General features: G+C 45.2%; 1 protein-coding gene across 1 annotated transcript in view; it reads left to right on the forward strand.

Annotated features, from left to right (window-relative positions):
* The window catches only part of LOC115327173, a 99,275-nt gene that overhangs the window by 14,112 nt on the left and 71,854 nt on the right, over positions 1–13,309 (forward strand). Inside the window, exon 3 of the mRNA XM_029988126.4 lies at positions 9,975–10,070. The gene's annotated coding sequence lies outside the window, so the exon portion shown is untranslated. The remainder of the gene's footprint in view (positions 1–9,974; positions 10,071–13,309) is intronic.

The following is a 13,309-nucleotide window of genomic DNA, read 5'->3' on the forward strand; positions in this document are numbered from 1 at the left end:
GACTACGGCAGGTGCACTTTTGTACGATATTAGTGACCATTTTCCTATCTTCTGTTTAGGATCGTCTTTAGGTAAGGAAAGAAACAACTGTACAGAAATCTTTTGGCATCGGACCATAAATGAAGAAACGCTAGAGCAAGAAAACTGGAATGACATTTGCGAAGAGCATAATACTTTAGATGCCTATAAAAGCTTCTTGTATAAATTTAAACAGTGCTATAATGCAGCTTTTCCTTTACGGCGAAGTAAAACAGGATGTAGAAAAATGAGAAAACCATGGATAACGGGCGACCTATATAAAAGGATAAAATAAAAAAATAAAATATATCATGCTTTTATTCAGTGTCGTGATCCCCACATGTTGGCACAATTTAAAAAACACAGAAACAAACTAATTGCTCCGACCTAAAAAATGCGAAATGTGATTACCATCAAAATAAATTTCTGCATATTCACAATGATCATAAGAAAGTATGGGCCATGATAAACAACTTAACGAATCGCCAGCAAGCCCATTCTAGTGTGAAAGAAATCATGATAGATAATGTAAACGTCACCGGGAAAGAACTAGGAGATGAAATGAATCGGCACTTCGTTAACATAGGAAGGTATACAGGAGGAAATGCAGATTTGGAGAAATGCGGGCTCGGAAAAAATCAACTAGAATCAATCATGTTTTTTCCAACGACGCCGTTGGAAATCGATAGAATCATAAGAAGTTTAGAAAATGATGTTGCCGCTGGGGATGACGAAATAAAAGTCTAACCAATCAAGTACGCCGTGAGGATTAGCCCAATATTATCCCATCTAATAAATATCACCCTTGCGTGTGGCGAATTTCCCGGTAAGTTAAAAATAGCCGAAGTTATTCCCGTGTAAAAGGGAGGCGGTGTGACCACTATAAATAATTATAGACCAATTTCAGTTCTACCAATTTTTTCGAAGATCTTTGAGAGAGTTATTAATGATAGGCTAACCAGTTTTTTTTTTCAGAAGCATAAAATAATAACCCAGGCTCAATATGGATTTCAGAAAAAGAAGTCTGCGGAACTAGCGCTAATTGAAATAAAAGATAAAATTGTTGAAAATATTGAGAATAAGTTGTATACACTTGACCTATTCCTAGACTTACGAAAAGCTTTGACACCGTGCAACACAATATTCTACTAGGAAAGCTTCAAACTTTTGAGGTGTCGCATTAAAACCAATCAAATCATATCTTACAAATCGCTATCAATACGTTTATGTCAATAATCATTCATCTAATAAATTGAAAATACAAAACGGCGTTCCTCAGCGACTCTGTTGTTCCTTGTATATATTAATGATATAACAAATATACCAGGCTCTCCTCAGTTAATAATGTATGCAGACGATACAAATGTATTTTTCTCTGGCTTTACAAGAGAGTGTTTAGAAACTTCTGCAAATGCCTACCTCGTGAACCTATCAAATTGGCTACAAATCAATTGTTTAAGTTTAAATACAAGTAAAACTAAGTATGTAATTTTTAAACCAGTAAATAAACGAGATTGCAGCTCTATCAATATTACGTTTGAAGACACGTTATTAGAGCAAGTAAGAGACCAAAGATGTTTAGGTGTATGGTTTTCCAAAGACCTATCGTGGAATACTCATGTCAATAAACTTAAAACTGAATTATCTCGAGTTACCGGCAGCTTATATAAAATTCAAAACTCAGTACCTACGTGGTTAAAACAAATGTTATACTATTCCTTATTTTACTCTAAAATTAGTTACGGTATATTGGTCTGGGGAAAAACAATAGCTACGAACTACAATAAAATAATTATATTACAAAAAAGAATACTACGTATATGTGACAACTATAGAGGTGATAAAAGAAACTTAAGCACACAGCCACTTTTTGTAAAATATAATATGCTCAAGGCTGACCAGGTTTACTACTTTAAACTGTTACAATGGATACATAAAAACGAACTGCACACCACCCCAACAAACAGCGTGAGCGCATATACGCTTCGAGATCCAAAGATAAAAATGTCCACCATTAGAACAAATTACGGCCGACACACTTTAACTTTTCAAATGATTAAAATTCTTAACAATACAGAATTGAACATAAACTATAACACAACTTTCTATAAATTCAAAAGTAAATGCAGAACGCTTCTGGTTGGTGGTGCTATTACATTTTCATTGTGAAATTTTTTTCCATTTCTAGTTTCTGAATTTATCTTATTCGTCATCTCTATGTGTATGAATTTAGACCACTATTTTTTTTTTGGTCAAAGTTTTATATTAGTGACCTACCTGAGTGTACATTTCTTTGTTGTTGTTTTATTTTGTCGTTTTTTTTTCTGCGTACAGCATGCATTACTTTGCTGATGTCCAACGTTAATATGTTCATAATGTGATGTGTCACGCAAGCGGTTTTACTATTTCAACTGATTGCCTGCGTATATTCTAATCTTCACTCTGCTTTGTTGCCTTGTTTTGTGTTCATTGATGGTGCGCTTTGCCTGGCTCGTGCGATCCTGTGATTGCGGCTTCCAGAGTGCATGTGTATTTTCTGCTTAGTTGCAATGTTGTTGCATGTGACTTATCTTTTTTGCCACGGCTGAACTGTTGGGGGGTAGAGGCTCCGTCAGGCACTTCTGCCTTTATCTCTGCCCGCCATGCGGAAAATATCCGCAAAAGAAAAAAAAAAACACATACTCCGTGCGGCGCGACGTCATTGGCCACGCGTGTTATGACGTCAAACCAACAGCTGCGCATGCGCTCTGTCGCTGATACTTTCTCCATGGCCTTGCTAAGGTGCGACAAACACCAACACGTGCGAGGAAGGTCCGTACAGGGTTTCCATATGAAGCTGCCGCTTTAAAACAAGTACCTGGATCGGACGTGTTTCAGTTCTGCCTAAACATAAGCATCAAGTCTATTTTTACCAGACATACTTTACATACATACTACACACATACACGTATATATATATGTGTGTGTGTGTGCATGTGTAGATACATACCTGCATAGAGACATATGTGTGTATATGTGGATACATTCATGCATATAGATATATGTGTGTGTGTGTAGATACATACATGCATACAGACATGCATTTCATGAACCTTTATTTATAAAACTATTTGACGTGATTGATCTCACTTTTTAAATATTTTGATGCAAAGTACAGTCGACTCTCATTAATTCAAACTCAAGAGGGGCCGAAAATTTGTTTGAATAAAGCAAAGTTTGAATTATTAGGAGTTTCTTTCCATAGAGACACATAGGATGGGACCTGCACGTTAGTTTGAATTATCCGAAAGTTTGAATTAAGATATTTTGAATTAACGAGAGTCGACTGTATTAGCACCTTGTCAGTCCGAATACCGGCACACAACTACTTTATTGAAGCCAGCCGCGCTCGCGTGTGCACACGATTGATTGGCCGTATGCGAATCCGCATGCCGTACCCCCGTACTCCTGCGCTGCTGGGGCGATAAAAACGACGCAAGGGAATTCTAACCATATTTCAGGGGCATGCACCGCATGGAATCTCTTAAATATTTCATACACTTTCAGATGCAGAGAATTTCTTGCCCGGGTCCATGTCCCGCGGCGTCGGCGTCGTAGTCCGCACTCACACTACGCATGCGCAACTCTCCTCCTTCCCTCTCTCCAACAGCTGCGCGTTACTCTCTCCGCTCTCTCTCTCTACCAGCTGCGTGCACTTCGCGTGCGTTCGCTTCTACTCACACCGCGCGCGCATGCGCAACTCTCCTCCTCTAGTCTCCTCTCCTTCAAGTGTGAATATAAGCAGCGGTAGCGCGCTGCGCGCGTTCAGTTCACCCGCTGTTGACTCCACTTCACTCCGTTCCTCCGATGAAGTGTGATGGAAGCAACAGTCCCGTCAGTTAGTGGGTTGGCGCAAGCAAGCGTCAGCGCCACTCCACAAACTAACAGCAACGCTACGTCCACTGAAGACAAAGCTGCGCAGCGAAGGGCACGCGACGCTGAGCGCAAACGCTTGAAGCGAGCGGCAGACCCTGAACGTCAAGCGTTCCGACAAACGTTCCGTCAACGCGCTGAACCTACAACTGTGCCCCACTGCTGACCAACGTAGCAACGGCGAGCATTGTGCCGCTAGCGTCTAAGGCGTTAACGTCATGACCATGTACCTCGCACCCAACCTCTCACGCACAGCCGTGGAGCAGTACATCGACGAGGCCATGGGTGACTACCAAAAGCAATACGCAGACACACACACTCTTAGAAAAAAGGGTCAGTATAGTCCTCCCTAAAGGGAGGAACGCTCTTGACACATATGTTCCTTCAGAAAGGGAGAAACTTTCGTCCCTTAAGCAGGGGAGGAAAAGTTCCTCCGTCGACTGCATCTCATTATGGCGGCCACGAATCGAGCAAATCGAGCTCGGTAAGGCTTAACGAGAACACTAAGTCTATTGCACGAAGCGAGAGGAGCAGGAAATAAAAACGTAAAACGAGCTTTCCGCGAACTGTATTTATTTCCGAAGTTTCTTTACCCCTGCAGGTAAAGAAACTTACGTTTCGAAAGCATGCAGTCACTCACTCTTCTCATCGTCAGCACTGCGATGTTCAACGGAGACAACCGGCACTCAGTTCGCGCACTTTATGTCCTGCCTTTGCTATTCCTCGAGCCACAATTCCTTCGTCAACCGTTGCGTCAACCGCACATCACGGAGGAGTGAAAATCATTCGCCCGCAAAACCAAAAGCCGCTCTCAAGAAAAACAAATCCGAAGCAACCTCTTGGCTTATCGCGTAGCGTAAAAGGATGTTAAATCGCTTGCCACCAGATGGCAGGGTCTAGCAGAGTAATCGCAGGTAGCTAGGCTAGGTGGCGCTAGGTACCGCCCAATTCATGTTTTACAAAAAATATTTTTATTTCTTTGCGCCACAATTGCGTTTCCTTTTGTTCGGAATCTCTAACACATGTAGACACGTTGCGCACACTACAAACATCAGGTCATCATATATTGAACGCATTCACAGGCATCGCACATACAAACATGAATACAACAGCACACTACCCCGATCACTACTACCGAGCCCTGCGTTTCCGTCTTTTATAGTGGTCGTTTTGAACGTACAGAATTTTTCGGTGACTCCCTAAGCAAAAAAAATATTCCGAACATGTTCATTTTTTTTCAGCAATGTCATATATCTGAGGCTATTTTTAATGGCTCAGGGGATGAATCTCTTATTAAAAAGAAGACGCTCGATCATGCCATAATTATTTGAAAGCCAATAAATCGAGCCGCTCCAATGTGGTTCCAAGCCATGAATTTGTTTTCCCGCATGGCCCTTCGTAGCCAGTATTTATATTGTAGTGTTCGTTTTTCTATTTGTGCTGTTCGCGCAAAGCTGCAATTGCCGTCTTGAATTAATCTCTGTAGAGCGGATATCCACTCAGCTGGAAGTGATGCTTTACGGGCACAGAAATCGCTTTTCGATCAACTTGAATGCAGTCAAAGCCGCGACTTGCGAGCTGCGCCGTTGCGAGTTCGAAAACTTCTAGCGCTCATCCCAGCACTTAGAGGACAGTTTCTACAGGAACCGTAATATATTTAAACAGTAAAATAAAGGATAGCGTTTTTTTTTTTTTCTTTTTTCGATTTTGCCTGTTTTTTTTTGTATGCTAAACTTCCATTATAAATATACGTACTTTCCGTCATACTTTCGTAGTGTTGTCTTTTCCCCAGAGAGCAATCGCTCTCGGGGACCGACAGTCACATTGGCCACTGTACGATAGGAGCTTACCGTTCAGACCAGCGTTCCAACATGACTATCCACACGTCGATCGACTGCACCTAATCCCTCAAGTGGTTTTAAACTCTTTAATGTAAAGCGGAATGTCATCCTGCGACACCCCGGCCCCTCCGATAACGGCCCGACCAGCGGCATCAATGCCCGACAGTTTACGTCATCTCATCTTGTTGTTACAGCACTGATACACGAACACACGGTCACATCGGCGATAATTCCAGTCTTCTGTTCACAACCCACAACACTGCCATCACGATGTCGCTGACACGAAGAAATACAGAACCACGTTGACGATGTTGCTGACACGCAGAAGAATCACGTTGAACGCCGGTTGGCACTCGGCACGGGACAACGGAACCGAACTCAGCACGGAAGGCACCCAGGCAGCCGGCAGGAAAACCTGCCTTCCTTGGACGCAGTTCCCGCGATTTCCATAACGTCGAAAACGTCGACACAGTTCCTCGTGGTTTCGCTGCTGTAGTTCCGCGTGTGTCTCGCAAATTGGAGATGGCCGTCTTACCCAGTGTATGTAGCGCTGCTGGCACTGCTCCGGAACTTCGCTGTTTCTAGCGGCTTCGTTAGCTCGTTTGATAAAATTAGTGGTAAAAACGTCCATGCAACCGAAATGTTCTGCACGTTTGGACTAGAAGACGGAATTACAGGCGGCCTTAGCTGCCGCTGAAGCTCAATGAACTGAACATTAATTTATTAAACAACGTACGCGATGTGCTCGAAAAACGAAACCGAAAGAAGATGGGTCGGGAGGGCGAAAGTGGCGAAAGCTTTCTCCGGTCTGCCTGGAGGAAGAAAACGTCTCGGAGAATAATAAGGACTTTAATTTTCCTTTCATCGGTCTGGGTTTGTTTATCTGTGTTTTAATAAACAAAAAATAAAAAAAAAAATAAAAAACTTTACAAAAAAAAAAATAAAACCAACTTTTCTGGGGATCGAACCTTTGACCACTTGGTCAGTAGCGCGGTGTTCTACCCCTGCGCCAACTGAACAAGGAGGAACTCGCCCTCCTCCTTTCATCTGAACTGCCGTTCCTCCCTTCTCTGGGCAACTTGTCCGCAACAAGGAGGAACAGTCGCTTTTGCTACCTTTCTCCTCCCTTTTTTCTTAGAGTGCATCCTTTCATGCACATTGGAAACTTTAATGTCAACGTCATGAAGAGCCATTGGATGAGTACATGTCATCACACCACTAGCTGCAACACGTATCGTACGACGACTGCAAACAACAGCCAACTACCATTCACGGCACATCCATTGATCCCGTCTTCACCAATTTCAAGATACACCCACTGCACCAAGATCTCCTCACGGTTCACTTCAGCGACCACAAAGCCATCCTCATCAAAGCAAAGTGCACACCTCAAGTACTAGACGCTACTCAATAAAGACCTCCGTTAACCGTTTCACCTTAGTCTACGCAATTAAAAAAATTACACCATCTTCCCGAGGGGAATCATGGGGTGATGCGGAGCATCGCGGAGTTTCCAACAACGTTCACGCGATGTGTGGTAACCAACGCAAGTTAACAACGTAATAATACGCAAGTTAACAACGTTACTAACAACGTTACTAACAACGTTACTAACACCGTTAATAACACCGTTAATAACGATCCGCGATGCTCCGCATAACCCTATGGTTCTCCTCGGGAAGATGATGTAATTTTTTTAAATGTGTTAGTTTCCCTTCTTGTTCTCAATAATATTGTTTTTTTTGCAAGATGTTCCAATGTAATTTACTGCACAGAGCATGTTTAGACAAAGAACGAAACACGCACCTTTCATTGCAGTATAGTTTTAAACGGGTGACGCAACAATTGTGTGCTTTCCGTAATTATTTCCTATAACGAATCCCTGAAGTTAATGACCTACGAAACACGTGTTCGTTTTTCGCCACACGCAATAAAGTCGCAGAAAAAAATATTAAGACAAACGAGCAGCGTTCACTGCCTCAACTCGCAGCTAGAACAAGGGGCCACGTGATCTGGAGACAAGTATATGCCGCCAATGTTAATCATAGCCACGCGCTGGGGTTGGCAAAGCACATGACACACGCTGAGTTCCAGACATTGTTATGGTTCGGACATTGTCGTCATTGCAGCGATTGGACACGGGTCCTACCTGAATGTTTGTCGAGATATTGATTATCACGAGCATAAATCGAGTACTCACGCAATGCTCGGGTCCAATCTATGAGCCGCATTCAAATAGCGCCACTGGGGGATGCTGCCACCCCCACCTACGCCATAATTATTGTGCGAAGGAGAGATTGAAAGAATACGCTCGCTTACGTCAAGAAATTGTAACACTTCTAGACTGGTGGCCTTCCACACTCTCCAATGCGAACGGGTGAAGTCAGATTTACCGTTCGGCGGCCACCTTACTCAGGGCGAAAAAGAGGCGGCGCTGGCAGAGCTCTGTTGCTTTTGGGGCTGCGTATTACAAGAAAAACAGAACAATTACTTTTTTTAAAGGACTCGAATGCCGCTTAAGAAACGTTGGATTCCTTTTTCTCTGATATCTTATTATAACTTTGGAGTTACCTCTGAAATATTACAGATGCTTCTAGGCCGAATGGAAGAAGCAAAAGATGTTTCTTTTTTTTAATAGGGTTGTATAAACATGAACTCACGTCTTTCATTTTTTTTTATCCTGTGTATTTATTCGCAGTATTTACAAAAAAAAAAAAAAAACACGTAAATTCCGCAAATTGGTTCCGCGAATAATCCTTCCCATGGTTCCGCGAAAATTCGTGCACGTGAACTATACCCGAAACCGGCACTTTGAGAAATTAGAAAAATATCAAGCTTCCGAAAATAAAGTCGCTTGTAGTACTTGTTTCGCAGTTGCACGGGTAAGCGCACCGTCTCGAGTTCAAGATGCAACTAACTAAAATGCAAAATAAGCGTTCACTTTCCGCAGGTATGCTAGAAATGCAGGAAACACAGTTGGAATGCTACCCGGTCGAAGTCGTCTCGTTTGACCGCTTGTTTCAAAGCATACATCTTCGAAGTGCACCAAACACAAAACAACCCCCCCCCCCCCCCCCCCCCGCCCCCTTCCCCAAGTTTCCGCCCAACAGCACGCCGAGTGTTGTCATCGGGGAAACCTGCGACTTGCGAACATAAGACTCTATTTTGCCGTACAAATGCACATAATCATAGACCTTTCTCCGGTAAGCCTGCTCACAAGCAGTACTAAGCTAGAGCGAGCAAGCGAGATTCATTGCAACATGCTTGCTGCATATACTTACACATCAAAAGTAATTCCTGCCGTATTCACGCGATTTACGCAGCCGAAAGCGACGCAAGAGCCCAATATCGACTTCCGGAACGGCCGCAGTTGTTTCAAAAAGACTTGCCTTCAATGAAAGGCCGCACATTACAACAATTCAAAGCAAAAATCACACGCCGCAGACCGAGTCGATCCGTTTTCTGCCCCGAGTAAGATGGCGACGGTCGGCGTTTTCGGCGTCAGCTACGGGGCGCCACGTCCGCTCCAGAAGTCTTAATATAACCTCCTTGGTTTTGTGCTTGAAAATGACACCGCAACGAAGGAGTTTCTTGGTCAGTGGCATTGCGTACGAGTGTACTGGGGTCCCGCCAGTAAGATCCTGTAGAATGAAAAACATTTCAAGCGAATATTGTTGCGCGGCCCCTCAAAGGAGCACATTATAGCAATTATACCGGCAAATTATTTTTCCTTCAATTTTTATTAAATTTTTTTTTACGAAATTTAGGGCGCGAAAACGAGGGCAAACTACTATTAGCGGCGAGATGTTTCGGTGGCGCCCTCGTTTGGTTACCTTTCGTGACGTCACTACCTTGTGAAGACCAAGTTCAATAGTGTTTTTAATGAGCATGGTGAAAGCCTGAAATCATAGCGCTCTCAAAGTAACACTGCCCACACCGTAAAAATTGAACTTCTTACATTCCTCTTATTTGCGCCGATTTGATATTCTTTGCTGACGTCATAGTCAGCATTCGGCCAATTGTGGTGGGCCGACCACAGCGACGCTTTCGATCGCTCACGTCGCCAATAAAGACAGAAACCGAAAGGTATTTCTTATATTTTCTTTGGTTTGTTACAATGGTCAATGTTGGAAAAGCGTCAGCCTCGTAGAATGCGTAAATTGCGTCTTTCCCCCTCTCTCTCTCTCTCTCTCTTCTTTTCAGTTTATGGCGATGTGCCGGGAGGCGGACTTTAACATGGCACCGCAAATATGGACCGAAGAAGAGCTGGAGGGTGTGCCTACAACCACAACAAACCTTGTAAGAAATGTCAAGCCCACCAATGTGAATGCATCGATCCATGATCCTTTACTCATTGATCGATATAGGGACGGGAGCGAAGAACAAAACGACAAAGTGTTCGGTATAAGAAAGTTTTAGTACAGCGTTATCGCAGGTTAACGCGGCCACGGCAACGCTCGCGCGCTGAAGAGCGGAGTAAAGCCTGTGTTACGGTCTCGACATTGAAGACGGGGGGGGGGGGGGGGGGGGGGGGGGAGAGAAGGTTAGGAAAGGACGTTTAATATACGTCAGGGCAGGTATGGCTACCGAGAAAAGAACTCAAGTCACGCGGATCTTGGAGCGCTCTTGGGGTACTTTTCGTTGTCTTCGAGGACGTCGCTAACATTCGGCCATCCTAGCAATCAAGTGCCCCCACTTGATGTTTCTTCACAACTTTCTTCACTCTCCACATTGAATGTGTTGAGTCGTTTTAGCTTATCGACGGGAGCTGTTGAAGTGAGAAACGTCGAGCCCGCTGGTGGCCAGTTATGTCCTCGATGCGATAAGTATCGTTTGGAAGTCGCTTCGTGACCACGTTTTCTCCTGCAACTTGCGCGATTCTCCTATCGACGTCGGTTCTCGCTGAACCACAACGATATCTCCCGGTTCAAACGTTAGAGCATGTCGTCGCTTCTGGTTGTAGCGACGCGTCTGCCTCTCTTGATCAAGTCGGATGGCTTGGATAGCTGCCTTCCTTCTATTTGACATCTCTTCGCTAGTTTTAGTAGACAGGTCGCGCAAAGCGTCATCGAGGTGATCGCCATTCAAGCTTCTTCACTCGAAGTTGAGCAACAATCTGAACGGTGTGCTGTCTAACGCTTTGTGGTACGTGTTGTTCAGGCTCCAATCAACAAGGTCAGCAACCTCATCCCAGATCTTCTCACCTTTGTCCTTCGTCAAAGTGGCAATCGCTGGAGTGATCGTCCTGTTGAAACGCTCGACCTGACCATTCGCACGCGGTGTGGCTGTTGAAGTCAAAATGTGAATGATGCCAGAGTTTTCAGAGTACTTCTTGAATGTCGTGCTAGTGTACGCCACTCCTCGGTCCGTGATTACTCGCGTCGGCGGTCCAAAAAGTCCAACGATGTGTCGCAGGCATCGCGTAGTCGCTTGGCCTCCTGTGTTCTTAACATGTGTGAGTATCACAAACTTTGTGAGCCCGTCCACAGCTACAATCAGGTACGTATTCCCGTGTCTGAATGTTGGAAACGGTCCCAAGTGCTCCAGGTGGAGTGTGTGGAACGGAACACCGATCTTGTCGATGGAATGAAGCATGCCAGGTTTCTTTCCTCTTGGCGTCTTATTATAGAGGCACTCTGCGCATGACGCGACGTATCTCCGTACATAGCGCTTCATTCCTGCGAACCAGTATTTCTCCTGGATCCGTTTGATCGTCTCTTCCGTCCCCACATGCCCCCGATCATCATGGGCACGTCGCACTACCTGCCAACGCAGTGGTTTCGGGACAAGCCACAGTAGCCTTGATGAGTTTCCATGTTTCGGAAGACAACATTCCTCTGGAGTTTATACTCGGAGTGGATACGGCACTCCTCGGCCGAGAACGCAGGTTTCTCCAGAACCTCTTTGATGTGTTTCACATCGGCGTCCAGTAGTTGCGCGGCAACTAACCAGTCATCCGTTTCTTCCATCGCTGTAGCGTAGATATGGAGTCCTTCGCACGCCTCCATTTCTTCCGCTGGTCCAGTCGGAGACCTACTCAACGCATCAACATGCTGCATAGACGCTGAATCTCTGTGAATAACCGTGAAGGTGAATTCTTGCAACCCCAACCACCAGCGTGCCACTCGGGGTATGAGTTCACGTTTGCTCATCGTTCCCCTTAGGGCGCTGCAGTCCGTGACAACGTTGAAATCGATTCCAAGAAGATAAGTCCTGAGTCGTTCCAACGTCCACACCACGGCGAGTGCTTCCAGCTCGTATGAAATTATGAATGATAACGTCCCTCAGCCTCTGACGTTTGGCGACTTACGTAAATCACGGGGTGAAAATGTTACGGTCTCGACATTGAAGACGGGGGGGGGGGGGGGGGGGGGGGGGGGTGCGAGAGAAGGTTAAGAAAGGACGTTTAATATACGTCAGGCAGGTATGGTTACCGAGAAAAGAACTCAAAGTCACGCGGATCGTGGAGCGCTCTTGGGGTACTCTTCGTCGTCTTCGAGGACGGCGCTAACACCTGTTTCAGACAGTTGCGTTTGACTGCGTCTGACCAATACAACCTAGAACGCAATGCGTGCGCGTTTCCTCCTCTAAACGTCATCACTAGTAGATCCCCTCAGCACCCGCTAGCTAGCCCGGATGAGCAACATCGTCTGCTACATCGTCTGCAACATCGTCTGCTACATTGACTGCTTCAGTGGTTTGTGTAGCAGATAATAAAACAGATGCTCGTACCGAGTGTCTCTTTCTATACCATACGATGAAGTTAGAAGTTCACGTGGAGCGTCAAATGCATGAGTGAAAATGCCTTACTGGTGTGCGAAGTGCTGCAAAGCCCTTCGCTGGGCGCTGGACGCTGGCACTGGACGCCATTTTTGGGGGCGCTGTTTATACTCTGTTCATTTCTAAGCAGAGAACGCAGCCAATGCCACAAGCACGAGAGCTCAAGGTTGCTGTTTTGAAGTGTTCTTCGGCAGAACGAGCGCGCGCTCTACAAATGCTCGTCTCAAAGCCAGGAGCGCGTGCTAGCCGGCGCTCCTGGCCGAGGGAGTGTTCGCATGCACCTTACAAATGAACTGGAAGCTCTATATCAGCTCGCGCTCAGCAGTCGCGCACGCAGCTGTGGCCGCAAGTGAATGCGACGTAGTTGGCCGTGTTCCAAAGTTTACTCGATCTTACGCCAGGATAAGCTGTTTATACCTTGGCGTTCTAAAACCTACCCGCGTCCAGCGTTTTTCAATATCTGTGTTGTCACGTGACACGACCCGTCGGAGTAACTCGGATCCATTTGGGTAAGATTTGGAACACAGCCGTAGTTCTGAAGCCGCCCATATATACTCTCGACAAGCTTCGGTGTGTTTGCCGCTTGGGGCGGGTCGAGGATCTACTAACAAAACGTCATGCGCAGGCCTTGTCTTCTAGGTAATATTGGTCTGACTGCGTTGCAGCAGCAAGAAACCAGGACATCCCTGCTGCTTATATCCCGTGCCAAGATGATTCCTTGAATTGGATTCCACGCTCCGTATGAAGCACAGATGTGC

This window comes from Ixodes scapularis, unplaced genomic scaffold (genome assembly GCF_016920785.2).
Source record: "Ixodes scapularis isolate PalLabHiFi unplaced genomic scaffold, ASM1692078v2 PGA_scaffold1__304_contigs__length_218370807, whole genome shotgun sequence".
NCBI lineage: Eukaryota > Metazoa > Arthropoda > Arachnida > Ixodida > Ixodidae > Ixodes > Ixodes scapularis.